General features: G+C 47.0%; 4 non-coding genes across 4 annotated transcripts; all 4 read left to right on the top strand.

Moving 5' to 3' along the window:
• Positions 1-3,016: 3,016 nt before the first annotated feature.
• Positions 3,017-3,098, top strand: trnas-gcu (transfer RNA serine (anticodon GCU)). Its single transcript has one exon. It is a non-coding gene; the product is annotated as a tRNA-Ser (tRNA).
• A 4,076-nt stretch (positions 3,099-7,174) lies between these two features.
• trnas-gcu (transfer RNA serine (anticodon GCU)) lies at positions 7,175-7,256 on the top strand. The gene has a single exon. It is a non-coding gene; the product is annotated as a tRNA-Ser (tRNA).
• Positions 7,257-11,332: 4,076 nt separating this feature from the next.
• trnas-gcu (transfer RNA serine (anticodon GCU)) lies at positions 11,333-11,414 on the top strand. The gene has a single exon. It is a non-coding gene; the product is annotated as a tRNA-Ser (tRNA).
• A 4,076-nt stretch (positions 11,415-15,490) lies between these two features.
• Positions 15,491-15,572, top strand: trnas-gcu (transfer RNA serine (anticodon GCU)). The gene has a single exon. It is a non-coding gene; the product is annotated as a tRNA-Ser (tRNA).
• The last annotated feature ends 336 nt before the right edge of the window (positions 15,573-15,908 follow it).

Genomic DNA, 15,908 nt, shown 5'->3' with positions numbered 1-15,908 from the left:
CTTTTGAAAGTGCAGTGTGGTGCAGCTTGTAAAATCCTTGTCCACATTTGTGGTTTGTTGATGTTTGTTCTGTCTGCCAAAGTTGCATTTTGACATCCGGACGGGGGGACTTTATCATTTGAACGTGAAGCCAGCCTTAAACCCTCTGAGGCGTGTCTGTCTGCCGGCACGTATCTTGTGAAAGGTATTTTGTTTTTAACGGAGAGCAACTTTAAAAAGGTATCCGCAGCCACCTCGCAGTCCGTGTTTGATTATAGGAGGAATGCGGCGGCGGCGGGCTCGCTTTTGTCGTGGTCGAGTGGTTAAGGCGATGGGCTCGAAATGCGTTGGGGCTTCCCCGCGCAGGTTCGAAACCTGCCGACTCCGGCGTCTGCCGCACGTCGCCTTGTGCCTGCGCGGCAGAGGCGAAGTGCCGCTTCTCCTTTCCTGGTACTATAACAACGCTAAATCGCTTGGCCCCGCTGCCATGGACATCAATTCTTCAGATAACCACACACTTTGCCTTCGCACCTCTGGTGCTCTGCTTATGCCTTTGAAAACCTAATGAATAAAGCTGAAAGAACCGACACGATATGTAGGTGCTCCTAAAGCACGCAGTAAACAACTGTTAACAGCAAGGGTTTCAGTGGGTTAACTGAGGAGAAGGCGTGATCGCTAATTGTTGACTTTTTATTTGGTGTTAGAAACACTCTTACTGTGCATGACGTGCAACAAATGTAGCCACAGAAATTGCATCACGCTTTCATGTATGCTATTGCAGACACCAACGTTGCCTAGATAGAAAACCGAAATAGCCGTGGGTTTGCTTGCTGGTCTGAAGGATCTCTCTTCGAATCTCTGTCATTTGTCAATGGAAGTAAAAGGCGCTGCAATCTCATACGTTCAGAATCAAACCCGCAGCTGTTGTTCGACTTTATTTCTTGACTAATTACAACTGAGTGTCGCATGAGCAGTTACATAAACTTGTCTGGTATATTTGAACACAGGTGCCGTTCTTCAATTAAAACTAACAGTACATTGTCAGGGACATTCAGTTCTATACAAACAAGAGACAGACAAGAGAATATTTCTACCGTTCATGTGGACTACGTGTTGACTTACTGATCGGAATAATTGAAAAGTTCGGGCTCATAGCCGATGCAGTGCGTGCTAATTAGAACAGCAACGCTGAGCTCTCAGCACCGTACTGAGCCCAGGTGTTTTTCTAAAGCTGTCAGGTGCAGTTCATTTACATGAAGGAAATCTCTTACTGGGTACGATTGCAATGCAGTAAGTAGCACAGACTACTTAGGGAGTAGCCCGATGCGTTTAAAAACGACCCGAGCCAGGCAGGAGTCCAACCCGCAATCTCCTGATCCGTAGTCAGACGCGTTATCCATTGCGCCACTGGCCCCGGTGTGACACTGCAGGACTGTAACCCAGTGAGATCAGCACTGCAACTAGTAAAATATTACCCCCGGTCCATTCTTTACCAAAAGTGAGAAACACCTGTTTTCTACATTTTGTCTGTTTTAAAACCATATCTCTTTAAACCAAACCAAGAGTCTGTCTTTTGCACTGATATTCTGATTCATTTCGATTTCAAAGAAAAAAAAACATTATCTTCCAAAGCATCATAAAATTGTCCCTTCTTCCAGACTCTACTTCTCTCTTGTAGTAGTACAGCAGACCTTTCCAGGTGAGCAGATCACAGAGTCCGAAATGAGCTTCCTCCATCAAGCAAAGTACCTGAACATGACTCTGTCTTCATAAAAGTGCCCCTGTAATAAAGAAATTAAATCCGAAATCAAGAGGGCAGTTGCCTACTGAAGTTCAAGAAGTCATCAATTTTAACCTAGCAACACATTAAAGGCTGCATCTATACAAGTACGATTCTAGAAATGCTCACCAGATTACGTTTTAAGAAGGAACTGCGCCTCAGGTTCCGCCGAGATCTTAACTCGGATGGCAGGATTCAGAGTCCGGAGTGCGGACTGATGGCGCACGGAGGGTCCACATACTGTGGATCCCTCAGTGATCTTCCGCGTGTTCAAACAGCCAGCGTGTGACTCCCCTGTCCCCGTGACCTCATTGCTCTGCTCTCGCCTCTGTGCAGCCGAGCCCGACTCATGGTAAATTGAAAACAAATATGCCCTCAACGTGAGATTTACTTTGGAGCGAGGATAGATGTTACCTTTTTATCATTGATCAGGATGTATGTGATGTGGCGACTAGGTTCAATTTTGTATCCTCTTTAAAAGATTAAGGACTGGGGTGAGCGTGATTTACCACCCTTTCAGCTAAGAACCCGACGTGCGCACCGTTTAAGCTGCATAGACTCGGTCGTTTAACTCTTCTCCATTAGAAGGGTTAAGGTTAAAGAAAAAAACATTGCTGACTTCTTTTTTTTTTTGCCAGCCGCGAGTGCTGATTAGCAAGGTTTGTATTTCATGTTTTGCAAGTTGCATCCATTATAAGAAAAACAAGTTGTTCAAGACAGGAAATGAATGCTTGCATTTAATTAAGTCTAGCCGTAGGCGGTTGTCCATAATGACCAGTTCTGTTCGAGAAGACAGAACAAAAAAGGCACCGCTGGGATTCGGAGCCAGGGTCTCCTGTTTACTAGACAGGCACCTTAAGCAACTAAGCCACGGCGCCCCAGGAGAGCTGTCCTTTGACAGCCACTTGGACACACCACTCAGACACATCTGCATTCGGTGTGTGCTCCGCCTGCTCGCTGAGCAAGTTGCCACCTTTACATATAATAGCAACATCAACACCAAGAGAAAGGGTGACAAATGGCTTTTATCTGGAACTTTTCATGTCCAAGGAGCTCAATGTGCTTTCTGTGTACAACAGGGCCACTGAACTCCACACTGGCCACTGAACCACAGCAGTGGCTTGCTGGCTTGACATCTCCCAAGGAAAATGTTGAAATCGCATGTGGAACAGGAAAATGACCCTCGAGTACGGGGGAAAAAAAAGAAAAAGATCATCTGGAGCGCGCCAACCCATGTCCGGACAGCCCAGATCCCTCGACGAGGTGGCCGAGTGGTTAAGGCGATGGACTGCTAATCCATTGTGCTCCGCACGCATGGGTTCGAATCCCATTCTCGTCGCGCTCCATGTGTGCCCGTTCGGCGTTGGCCCTCCTGTCGTTTGCTCCGGTTCTAGAGCCGTGCATTTTCTAGCGGTGGCTGAACATGGTATAGTAGGCTAACGTCGGTATCGAGCAGTAACAGTAACGGTATTTTCGTGTCGCTGCTGCCAAGTGGCTCTGGGTTGAGACCGCGTTTTCACTTACTTGCAACGCAAACGGAGAAAGCGATTTTTGACAGTCTCTCGAGAGACCGCGCTAGGTGTTTAGGGATAGACTTTGTCAGTTCCCCCTGGGATGGTGGCCTCTCAAATAGTTTGTGATTCCTTATACAGTAGAAGCCTGCTTCGTGGCTTAAATCCAAGCTAAGGAAACGAGTTAGAGGTCTGATGCAGAACTGCGAATTCAATGAAGGGGAACACTACAGTACATTGCACTGTATGTGTGAGGAAAGCTGCCCCCTTCAGTCCCTTGTCGACCGAACAGAGGACTGTAAAGGATACCGCCAAGAAACTTAAGGATGCTGGTTGGAATCCAGCTCCAAAGAAGCCCCTTTGGGTGTTATGTCATCAAAAAGTAAGAACAGCGAATCTCCCTTTGATCAAAAGCGCAACAGAGCTGTTTTCCGTGGAGCAGGTTTCAGACCCGTAGACCTGTTTTATTTGTAGGGCAGGGCGCATTCCCAAACGCGAATCTCCTGTTTTAGAAATGCTTTGGGCGGCGTGAAGTGAAAATAAGAAGTGGGCTCCAGATGCACATGGAAGCAATCAAGTGTTTCATCCGAGCTGTTTCAAAGACTGCCCAAGAGCTTTCCTTTCACAGAGGCGCAACGATTAATGATGGGGGTGCACCCTTCAATGCGCCTTACGACTCTAGGGAGTGATTGAGACGATTCGTAGCGTGTGCTCATTTCTCTCTATTCCCCGTGTTGCAGTGGTAGGATGACGTCAATTACTGCTTCGACACGTAACGGCATTATAATCACGTGCAGGAGCTGAGGGCTTTAGTTTTGTTTCGTTTTCCATGGCGTTCGTAAGCGCGCAAATCAAAGGCAAGTCCTGCGTCTAAGACGAACGTAAATGCTTTTGAAAGTGCAGTGTGGTGCAGCTTGTAAAATCCTTGTCCACATTTGTGGTTTGTTGATGTTTGTTCTGTCTGCCAAAGTTGCATTTTGACATCCGGACGGGGGGACTTTATCATTTGAACGTGAAGCCAGCCTTAAACCCTCTGAGGCGTGTCTGTCTGCCGGCACGTATCTTGTGAAAGGTATTTTGTTTTTAACGGAGAGCAACTTTAAAAAGGTATCCGCAGCCACCTCGCAGTCCGTGTTTGATTATAGGAGGAATGCGGCGGCGGCGGGCTCGCTTTTGTCGTGGTCGAGTGGTTAAGGCGATGGGCTCGAAATGCGTTGGGGCTTCCCCGCGCAGGTTCGAAACCTGCCGACTCCGGCGTCTGCCGCACGTCGCCTTGTGCCTGCGCGGCAGAGGCGAAGTGCCGCTTCTCCTTTCCTGGTACTATAACAACGCTAAATCGCTTGGCCCCGCTGCCATGGACATCAATTCTTCAGATAACCACACACTTTGCCTTCGCACCTCTGGTGCTCTGCTTATGCCTTTGAAAACCTAATGAATAAAGCTGAAAGAACCGACACGATATGTAGGTGCTCCTAAAGCACGCAGTAAACAACTGTTAACAGCAAGGGTTTCAGTGGGTTAACTGAGGAGAAGGCGTGATCGCTAATTGTTGACTTTTTATTTGGTGTTAGAAACACTCTTACTGTGCATGACGTGCAACAAATGTAGCCACAGAAATTGCATCACGCTTTCATGTATGCTATTGCAGACACCAACGTTGCCTAGATAGAAAACCGAAATAGCCGTGGGTTTGCTTGCTGGTCTGAAGGATCTCTCTTCGAATCTCTGTCATTTGTCAATGGAAGTAAAAGGCGCTGCAATCTCATACGTTCAGAATCAAACCCGCAGCTGTTGTTCGACTTTATTTCTTGACTAATTACAACTGAGTGTCGCATGAGCAGTTACATAAACTTGTCTGGTATATTTGAACACAGGTGCCGTTCTTCAATTAAAACTAACAGTACATTGTCAGGGACATTCAGTTCTATACAAACAAGAGACAGACAAGAGAATATTTCTACCGTTCATGTGGACTACGTGTTGACTTACTGATCGGAATAATTGAAAAGTTCGGGCTCATAGCCGATGCAGTGCGTGCTAATTAGAACAGCAACGCTGAGCTCTCAGCACCGTACTGAGCCCAGGTGTTTTTCTAAAGCTGTCAGGTGCAGTTCATTTACATGAAGGAAATCTCTTACTGGGTACGATTGCAATGCAGTAAGTAGCACAGACTACTTAGGGAGTAGCCCGATGCGTTTAAAAACGACCCGAGCCAGGCAGGAGTCCAACCCGCAATCTCCTGATCCGTAGTCAGACGCGTTATCCATTGCGCCACTGGCCCCGGTGTGACACTGCAGGACTGTAACCCAGTGAGATCAGCACTGCAACTAGTAAAATATTACCCCCGGTCCATTCTTTACCAAAAGTGAGAAACACCTGTTTTCTACATTTTGTCTGTTTTAAAACCATATCTCTTTAAACCAAACCAAGAGTCTGTCTTTTGCACTGATATTCTGATTCATTTCGATTTCAAAGAAAAAAAAACATTATCTTCCAAAGCATCATAAAATTGTCCCTTCTTCCAGACTCTACTTCTCTCTTGTAGTAGTACAGCAGACCTTTCCAGGTGAGCAGATCACAGAGTCCGAAATGAGCTTCCTCCATCAAGCAAAGTACCTGAACATGACTCTGTCTTCATAAAAGTGCCCCTGTAATAAAGAAATTAAATCCGAAATCAAGAGGGCAGTTGCCTACTGAAGTTCAAGAAGTCATCAATTTTAACCTAGCAACACATTAAAGGCTGCATCTATACAAGTACGATTCTAGAAATGCTCACCAGATTACGTTTTAAGAAGGAACTGCGCCTCAGGTTCCGCCGAGATCTTAACTCGGATGGCAGGATTCAGAGTCCGGAGTGCGGACTGATGGCGCACGGAGGGTCCACATACTGTGGATCCCTCAGTGATCTTCCGCGTGTTCAAACAGCCAGCGTGTGACTCCCCTGTCCCCGTGACCTCATTGCTCTGCTCTCGCCTCTGTGCAGCCGAGCCCGACTCATGGTAAATTGAAAACAAATATGCCCTCAACGTGAGATTTACTTTGGAGCGAGGATAGATGTTACCTTTTTATCATTGATCAGGATGTATGTGATGTGGCGACTAGGTTCAATTTTGTATCCTCTTTAAAAGATTAAGGACTGGGGTGAGCGTGATTTACCACCCTTTCAGCTAAGAACCCGACGTGCGCACCGTTTAAGCTGCATAGACTCGGTCGTTTAACTCTTCTCCATTAGAAGGGTTAAGGTTAAAGAAAAAAACATTGCTGACTTCTTTTTTTTTTTGCCAGCCGCGAGTGCTGATTAGCAAGGTTTGTATTTCATGTTTTGCAAGTTGCATCCATTATAAGAAAAACAAGTTGTTCAAGACAGGAAATGAATGCTTGCATTTAATTAAGTCTAGCCGTAGGCGGTTGTCCATAATGACCAGTTCTGTTCGAGAAGACAGAACAAAAAAGGCACCGCTGGGATTCGGAGCCAGGGTCTCCTGTTTACTAGACAGGCACCTTAAGCAACTAAGCCACGGCGCCCCAGGAGAGCTGTCCTTTGACAGCCACTTGGACACACCACTCAGACACATCTGCATTCGGTGTGTGCTCCGCCTGCTCGCTGAGCAAGTTGCCACCTTTACATATAATAGCAACATCAACACCAAGAGAAAGGGTGACAAATGGCTTTTATCTGGAACTTTTCATGTCCAAGGAGCTCAATGTGCTTTCTGTGTACAACAGGGCCACTGAACTCCACACTGGCCACTGAACCACAGCAGTGGCTTGCTGGCTTGACATCTCCCAAGGAAAATGTTGAAATCGCATGTGGAACAGGAAAATGACCCTCGAGTACGGGGGAAAAAAAAGAAAAAGATCATCTGGAGCGCGCCAACCCATGTCCGGACAGCCCAGATCCCTCGACGAGGTGGCCGAGTGGTTAAGGCGATGGACTGCTAATCCATTGTGCTCCGCACGCATGGGTTCGAATCCCATTCTCGTCGCGCTCCATGTGTGCCCGTTCGGCGTTGGCCCTCCTGTCGTTTGCTCCGGTTCTAGAGCCGTGCATTTTCTAGCGGTGGCTGAACATGGTATAGTAGGCTAACGTCGGTATCGAGCAGTAACAGTAACGGTATTTTCGTGTCGCTGCTGCCAAGTGGCTCTGGGTTGAGACCGCGTTTTCACTTACTTGCAACGCAAACGGAGAAAGCGATTTTTGACAGTCTCTCGAGAGACCGCGCTAGGTGTTTAGGGATAGACTTTGTCAGTTCCCCCTGGGATGGTGGCCTCTCAAATAGTTTGTGATTCCTTATACAGTAGAAGCCTGCTTCGTGGCTTAAATCCAAGCTAAGGAAACGAGTTAGAGGTCTGATGCAGAACTGCGAATTCAATGAAGGGGAACACTACAGTACATTGCACTGTATGTGTGAGGAAAGCTGCCCCCTTCAGTCCCTTGTCGACCGAACAGAGGACTGTAAAGGATACCGCCAAGAAACTTAAGGATGCTGGTTGGAATCCAGCTCCAAAGAAGCCCCTTTGGGTGTTATGTCATCAAAAAGTAAGAACAGCGAATCTCCCTTTGATCAAAAGCGCAACAGAGCTGTTTTCCGTGGAGCAGGTTTCAGACCCGTAGACCTGTTTTATTTGTAGGGCAGGGCGCATTCCCAAACGCGAATCTCCTGTTTTAGAAATGCTTTGGGCGGCGTGAAGTGAAAATAAGAAGTGGGCTCCAGATGCACATGGAAGCAATCAAGTGTTTCATCCGAGCTGTTTCAAAGACTGCCCAAGAGCTTTCCTTTCACAGAGGCGCAACGATTAATGATGGGGGTGCACCCTTCAATGCGCCTTACGACTCTAGGGAGTGATTGAGACGATTCGTAGCGTGTGCTCATTTCTCTCTATTCCCCGTGTTGCAGTGGTAGGATGACGTCAATTACTGCTTCGACACGTAACGGCATTATAATCACGTGCAGGAGCTGAGGGCTTTAGTTTTGTTTCGTTTTCCATGGCGTTCGTAAGCGCGCAAATCAAAGGCAAGTCCTGCGTCTAAGACGAACGTAAATGCTTTTGAAAGTGCAGTGTGGTGCAGCTTGTAAAATCCTTGTCCACATTTGTGGTTTGTTGATGTTTGTTCTGTCTGCCAAAGTTGCATTTTGACATCCGGACGGGGGGACTTTATCATTTGAACGTGAAGCCAGCCTTAAACCCTCTGAGGCGTGTCTGTCTGCCGGCACGTATCTTGTGAAAGGTATTTTGTTTTTAACGGAGAGCAACTTTAAAAAGGTATCCGCAGCCACCTCGCAGTCCGTGTTTGATTATAGGAGGAATGCGGCGGCGGCGGGCTCGCTTTTGTCGTGGTCGAGTGGTTAAGGCGATGGGCTCGAAATGCGTTGGGGCTTCCCCGCGCAGGTTCGAAACCTGCCGACTCCGGCGTCTGCCGCACGTCGCCTTGTGCCTGCGCGGCAGAGGCGAAGTGCCGCTTCTCCTTTCCTGGTACTATAACAACGCTAAATCGCTTGGCCCCGCTGCCATGGACATCAATTCTTCAGATAACCACACACTTTGCCTTCGCACCTCTGGTGCTCTGCTTATGCCTTTGAAAACCTAATGAATAAAGCTGAAAGAACCGACACGATATGTAGGTGCTCCTAAAGCACGCAGTAAACAACTGTTAACAGCAAGGGTTTCAGTGGGTTAACTGAGGAGAAGGCGTGATCGCTAATTGTTGACTTTTTATTTGGTGTTAGAAACACTCTTACTGTGCATGACGTGCAACAAATGTAGCCACAGAAATTGCATCACGCTTTCATGTATGCTATTGCAGACACCAACGTTGCCTAGATAGAAAACCGAAATAGCCGTGGGTTTGCTTGCTGGTCTGAAGGATCTCTCTTCGAATCTCTGTCATTTGTCAATGGAAGTAAAAGGCGCTGCAATCTCATACGTTCAGAATCAAACCCGCAGCTGTTGTTCGACTTTATTTCTTGACTAATTACAACTGAGTGTCGCATGAGCAGTTACATAAACTTGTCTGGTATATTTGAACACAGGTGCCGTTCTTCAATTAAAACTAACAGTACATTGTCAGGGACATTCAGTTCTATACAAACAAGAGACAGACAAGAGAATATTTCTACCGTTCATGTGGACTACGTGTTGACTTACTGATCGGAATAATTGAAAAGTTCGGGCTCATAGCCGATGCAGTGCGTGCTAATTAGAACAGCAACGCTGAGCTCTCAGCACCGTACTGAGCCCAGGTGTTTTTCTAAAGCTGTCAGGTGCAGTTCATTTACATGAAGGAAATCTCTTACTGGGTACGATTGCAATGCAGTAAGTAGCACAGACTACTTAGGGAGTAGCCCGATGCGTTTAAAAACGACCCGAGCCAGGCAGGAGTCCAACCCGCAATCTCCTGATCCGTAGTCAGACGCGTTATCCATTGCGCCACTGGCCCCGGTGTGACACTGCAGGACTGTAACCCAGTGAGATCAGCACTGCAACTAGTAAAATATTACCCCCGGTCCATTCTTTACCAAAAGTGAGAAACACCTGTTTTCTACATTTTGTCTGTTTTAAAACCATATCTCTTTAAACCAAACCAAGAGTCTGTCTTTTGCACTGATATTCTGATTCATTTCGATTTCAAAGAAAAAAAAACATTATCTTCCAAAGCATCATAAAATTGTCCCTTCTTCCAGACTCTACTTCTCTCTTGTAGTAGTACAGCAGACCTTTCCAGGTGAGCAGATCACAGAGTCCGAAATGAGCTTCCTCCATCAAGCAAAGTACCTGAACATGACTCTGTCTTCATAAAAGTGCCCCTGTAATAAAGAAATTAAATCCGAAATCAAGAGGGCAGTTGCCTACTGAAGTTCAAGAAGTCATCAATTTTAACCTAGCAACACATTAAAGGCTGCATCTATACAAGTACGATTCTAGAAATGCTCACCAGATTACGTTTTAAGAAGGAACTGCGCCTCAGGTTCCGCCGAGATCTTAACTCGGATGGCAGGATTCAGAGTCCGGAGTGCGGACTGATGGCGCACGGAGGGTCCACATACTGTGGATCCCTCAGTGATCTTCCGCGTGTTCAAACAGCCAGCGTGTGACTCCCCTGTCCCCGTGACCTCATTGCTCTGCTCTCGCCTCTGTGCAGCCGAGCCCGACTCATGGTAAATTGAAAACAAATATGCCCTCAACGTGAGATTTACTTTGGAGCGAGGATAGATGTTACCTTTTTATCATTGATCAGGATGTATGTGATGTGGCGACTAGGTTCAATTTTGTATCCTCTTTAAAAGATTAAGGACTGGGGTGAGCGTGATTTACCACCCTTTCAGCTAAGAACCCGACGTGCGCACCGTTTAAGCTGCATAGACTCGGTCGTTTAACTCTTCTCCATTAGAAGGGTTAAGGTTAAAGAAAAAAACATTGCTGACTTCTTTTTTTTTTTGCCAGCCGCGAGTGCTGATTAGCAAGGTTTGTATTTCATGTTTTGCAAGTTGCATCCATTATAAGAAAAACAAGTTGTTCAAGACAGGAAATGAATGCTTGCATTTAATTAAGTCTAGCCGTAGGCGGTTGTCCATAATGACCAGTTCTGTTCGAGAAGACAGAACAAAAAAGGCACCGCTGGGATTCGGAGCCAGGGTCTCCTGTTTACTAGACAGGCACCTTAAGCAACTAAGCCACGGCGCCCCAGGAGAGCTGTCCTTTGACAGCCACTTGGACACACCACTCAGACACATCTGCATTCGGTGTGTGCTCCGCCTGCTCGCTGAGCAAGTTGCCACCTTTACATATAATAGCAACATCAACACCAAGAGAAAGGGTGACAAATGGCTTTTATCTGGAACTTTTCATGTCCAAGGAGCTCAATGTGCTTTCTGTGTACAACAGGGCCACTGAACTCCACACTGGCCACTGAACCACAGCAGTGGCTTGCTGGCTTGACATCTCCCAAGGAAAATGTTGAAATCGCATGTGGAACAGGAAAATGACCCTCGAGTACGGGGGAAAAAAAAGAAAAAGATCATCTGGAGCGCGCCAACCCATGTCCGGACAGCCCAGATCCCTCGACGAGGTGGCCGAGTGGTTAAGGCGATGGACTGCTAATCCATTGTGCTCCGCACGCATGGGTTCGAATCCCATTCTCGTCGCGCTCCATGTGTGCCCGTTCGGCGTTGGCCCTCCTGTCGTTTGCTCCGGTTCTAGAGCCGTGCATTTTCTAGCGGTGGCTGAACATGGTATAGTAGGCTAACGTCGGTATCGAGCAGTAACAGTAACGGTATTTTCGTGTCGCTGCTGCCAAGTGGCTCTGGGTTGAGACCGCGTTTTCACTTACTTGCAACGCAAACGGAGAAAGCGATTTTTGACAGTCTCTCGAGAGACCGCGCTAGGTGTTTAGGGATAGACTTTGTCAGTTCCCCCTGGGATGGTGGCCTCTCAAATAGTTTGTGATTCCTTATACAGTAGAAGCCTGCTTCGTGGCTTAAATCCAAGCTAAGGAAACGAGTTAGAGGTCTGATGCAGAACTGCGAATTCAATGAAGGGGAACACTACAGTACATTGCACTGTATGTGTGAGGAAAGCTGCCCCCTTCAGTCCCTTGTCGACCGAACAGAGGACTGTAAAGGATACCGCCAAGAAACTTAAGGATGCTGGTTGGAATCCAGCTCCAAAGAAGCCCCTTTGGGTGTTATGTCATCAAAAAGTAAGAACAGCGAATCTCCCTTTGATCAAAAGCGCAACAGAGCTGTTTTCCGTGGAGCAGGTTTCAGACCCGTAGACCTGTTTTATTTGTAGGGCAGGGCGCATTCCCAAACGCGAATCTCCTGTTTTAGAAATGCTTTGGGCGGCGTGAAGTGAAAATAAGAAGTGGGCTCCAGATGCACATGGAAGCAATCAAGTGTTTCATCCGAGCTGTTTCAAAGACTGCCCAAGAGCTTTCCTTTCACAGAGGCGCAACGATTAATGATGGGGGTGCACCCTTCAATGCGCCTTACGACTCTAGGGAGTGATTGAGACGATTCGTAGCGTGTGCTCATTTCTCTCTATTCCCCGTGTTGCAGTGGTAGGATGACGTCAATTACTGCTTCGACACGTAACGGCATTATAATCACGTGCAGGAGCTGAGGGCTTTAGTTTTGTTTCGTTTTCCATGGCGTTCGTAAGCGCGCAAATCAAAGGCAAGTCCTGCGTCTAAGACGAACGTAAATGCTTTTGAAAGTGCAGTGTGGTGCAGCTTGTAAAATCCTTGTCCACATTTGTGGTTTGTTGATGTTTGTTCTGTCTGCCAAAGTTGCATTTTGACATCCGGACGGGGGGACTTTATCATTTGAACGTGAAGCCAGCCTTAAACCCTCTGAGGCGTGTCTGTCTGCCGGCACGTATCTTGTGAAAGGTATTTTGTTTTTAACGGAGAGCAACTTTAAAAAGGTATCCGCAGCCACCTCGCAGTCCGTGTTTGATTATAGGAGGAATGCGGCGGCGGCGGGCTCGCTTTTGTCGTGGTCGAGTGGTTAAGGCGATGGGCTCGAAATGCGTTGGGGCTTCCCCGCGCAGGTTCGAAACCTGCCGACTCCGGCGTCTGCCGCACGTCGCCTTGTGCCTGCGCGGCAGAGGCGAAGTGCCGCTTCTCCTTTCCTGGTACTATAACAACGCTAAATCGCTTGGCCCCGCTGCCATGGACATCAATTCTTCAGATAACCACACACTTTGCCTTCGCACCTCTGGTGCTCTGCTTATGCCTTTGAAAACCTAATGAATAAAGCTGAAAGAACCGACACGATATGTAGGTGCTCCTAAAGCACGCAGTAAACAACTGTTAACAGCAAGGGTTTCAGTGGGTTAACTGAGGAGAAGGCGTGATCGCTAATTGTTGACTTTTTATTTGGTGTTAGAAACACTCTTACTGTGCATGACGTGCAACAAATGTAGCCACAGAAATTGCATCACGCTTTCATGTATGCTATTGCAGACACCAACGTTGCCTAGATAGAAAACCGAAATAGCCGTGGGTTTGCTTGCTGGTCTGAAGGATCTCTCTTCGAATCTCTGTCATTTGTCAATGGAAGTAAAAGGCGCTGCAATCTCATACGTTCAGAATCAAACCCGCAGCTGTTGTTCGACTTTATTTCTTGACTAATTACAACTGAGTGTCGCATGAGCAGTTACATAAACTTGTCTGGTATATTTGAACACAGGTGCCGTTCTTCAATTAAAACTAACAGTACATTGTCAGGGACATTCAGTTCTATACAAACAAGAGACAGACAAGAGAATATTTCTACCGTTCATGTGGACTACGTGTTGACTTACTGATCGGAATAATTGAAAAGTTCGGGCTCATAGCCGATGCAGTGCGTGCTAATTAGAACAGCAACGCTGAGCTCTCAGCACCGTACTGAGCCCAGGTGTTTTTCTAAAGCTGTCAGGTGCAGTTCATTTACATGAAGGAAATCTCTTACTGGGTACGATTGCAATGCAGTAAGTAGCACAGACTACTTAGGGAGTAGCCCGATGCGTTTAAAAACGACCCGAGCCAGGCAGGAGTCCAACCCGCAATCTCCTGATCCGTAGTCAGACGCGTTATCCATTGCGCCACTGGCCCCGGTGTGACACTGCAGGACTGTAACCCAGTGAGATCAGCACTGCAACTAGTAAAATATTACCCCCGTTCCATTCTTTACCAAAAGTGAGAAACACCTGTTTTCTACATTTTGTCTGTTTTAAAACCATATCTCTTTAAACCAAACCAAGAGTCTGTCTTTTGCACTGATATTCTGATTCATTTCGATTTCAAAGAAAAAAAAACATTATCTTCCAAAGCATCATAAAATTGTCCCTTCTTCCAGACTCTACTTCTCTCTTGTAGTAGTACAGCAGACCTTTCCAGGTGAGCAGATCACAGAGTCCGAAATGAGCTTCCTCCATCAAGCAAAGTACCTGAACATGACTCTGTCTTCATAAAAGTGCCCCTGTAATAAAGAAATTAAATCCGAAATCAAGAGGGCAGTTGCCTACTGAAGTTCAAGAAGTCATCAATTTTAACCTAGCAACACATTAAAGGCTGCATCTATACAAGTACGATTCTAGAAATGCTCACCAGATTACGTTTTAAGAAGGAACTGCGCCTCAGGTTCCGCCGAGATCTTAACTCGGATGGCAGGATTCAGAGTCCGGAGTGCGGACTGATGGCGCACGGAGGGTCCACATACTGTGGATCCCTCAGTGATCTTCCGCGTGTTCAAACAGCCAGCGTGTGACTCCCCTGTCCCCGTGACCTCATTGCTCTGCTCTCGCCTCTGTGCAGCCGAGCCCGACTCATGGTAAATTGAAAACAAATATGCCCTCAACGTGAGATTTACTTTGGAGCGAGGATAGATGTTACCTTTTTATCATTGATCAGGATGTATGTGATGTGGCGACTAGGTTCAATTTTGTATCCTCTTTAAAAGATTAAGGACTGGGGTGAGCGTGATTTACCACCCTTTCAGCTAAGAACCCGACGTGCGCACCGTTTAAGCTGCATAGACTCGGTCGTTTAACTCTTCTCCATTAGAAGGGTTAAGGTTAAAGAAAAAAACATTGCTGACTTCTTTTTTTTTTTGCCAGCCGCGAGTGCTGATTAGCAAGGTTTGTATTTCATGTTTTGCAAGTTGCATCCATTATAAGAAAAACAAGTTGTTCAAGACAGGAAATGAATGCTTGCATTTAATTAAGTCTAGCCGTAGGCGGTTGTCCATAATGACCAGTTCTGTTCGAGAAGACAGAACAAAAAAGGCACCGCTGGGATTCGGAGCCAGGGTCTCCTGTTTACTAGACAGGCACCTTAAGCAACTAAGCCACGGCGCCCCAGGAGAGCTGTCCTTTGACAGCCACTTGGACACACCACTCAGACACATCTGCATTCGGTGTGTGCTCCGCCTGCTCGCTGAGCAAGTTGCCACCTTTACATATAATAGCAACATCAACACCAAGAGAAAGGGTGACAAATGGCTTTTATCTGGAACTTTTCATGTCCAAGGAGCTCAATGTGCTTTCTGTGTACAACAGGGCCACTGAACTCCACACTGGCCACTGAACCACAGCAGTGGCTTGCTGGCTTGACATCTCCCAAGGAAAATGTTGAAATCGCATGTGGAACAGGAAAATGACCCTCGAGTACGGGGGAAAAAAAAGAAAAAGATCATCTGGAGCGCGCCAACCCATGTCCGGACAGCCCAGATCCCTCGACGAGGTGGCCGAGTGGTTAAGGCGATGGACTGCTAATCCATTGTGCTCCGCACGCATGGGTTCGAATCCCATTCTCGTCGCGCTCCATGTGTGCCCGTTCGGCGTTGGCCCTCCTGTCGTTTGCTCCGGTTCTAGAGCCGTGCATTTTCTAGCGGTGGCTGAACATGGTATAGTAGGCTAACGTCGGTATCGAGCAGTAACAGTAACGGTATTTTCGTGTCGCTGCTGCCAAGTGGCTCTGGGTTGAGACCGCGTTTTCACTTACTTGCAACGCAAACGGAGAAAGCGATTTTTGACAGTCTCTCGAGAGACCGCGCTAGGTGTTTAGGGATAGACTTTGTCAGTTCCCCCTGGGATGGTGGCCTCTCAAATAGTTTGTGATTCCTTATACAGTAGAAGCCTGCTTCGTGGCTTAA

This window comes from Lepisosteus platostomus, unplaced genomic scaffold, assembly GCF_059453375.1.
Source record: "Lepisosteus platostomus isolate fLepPlt1 unplaced genomic scaffold, fLepPlt1.hap1 Scaffold_70_H1, whole genome shotgun sequence".
In the NCBI taxonomy this organism is placed as follows: Eukaryota; Metazoa; Chordata; class Actinopteri; order Semionotiformes; family Lepisosteidae; genus Lepisosteus; species Lepisosteus platostomus.
This window is presented reverse-complemented; position numbering and strand designations above follow the sequence as displayed.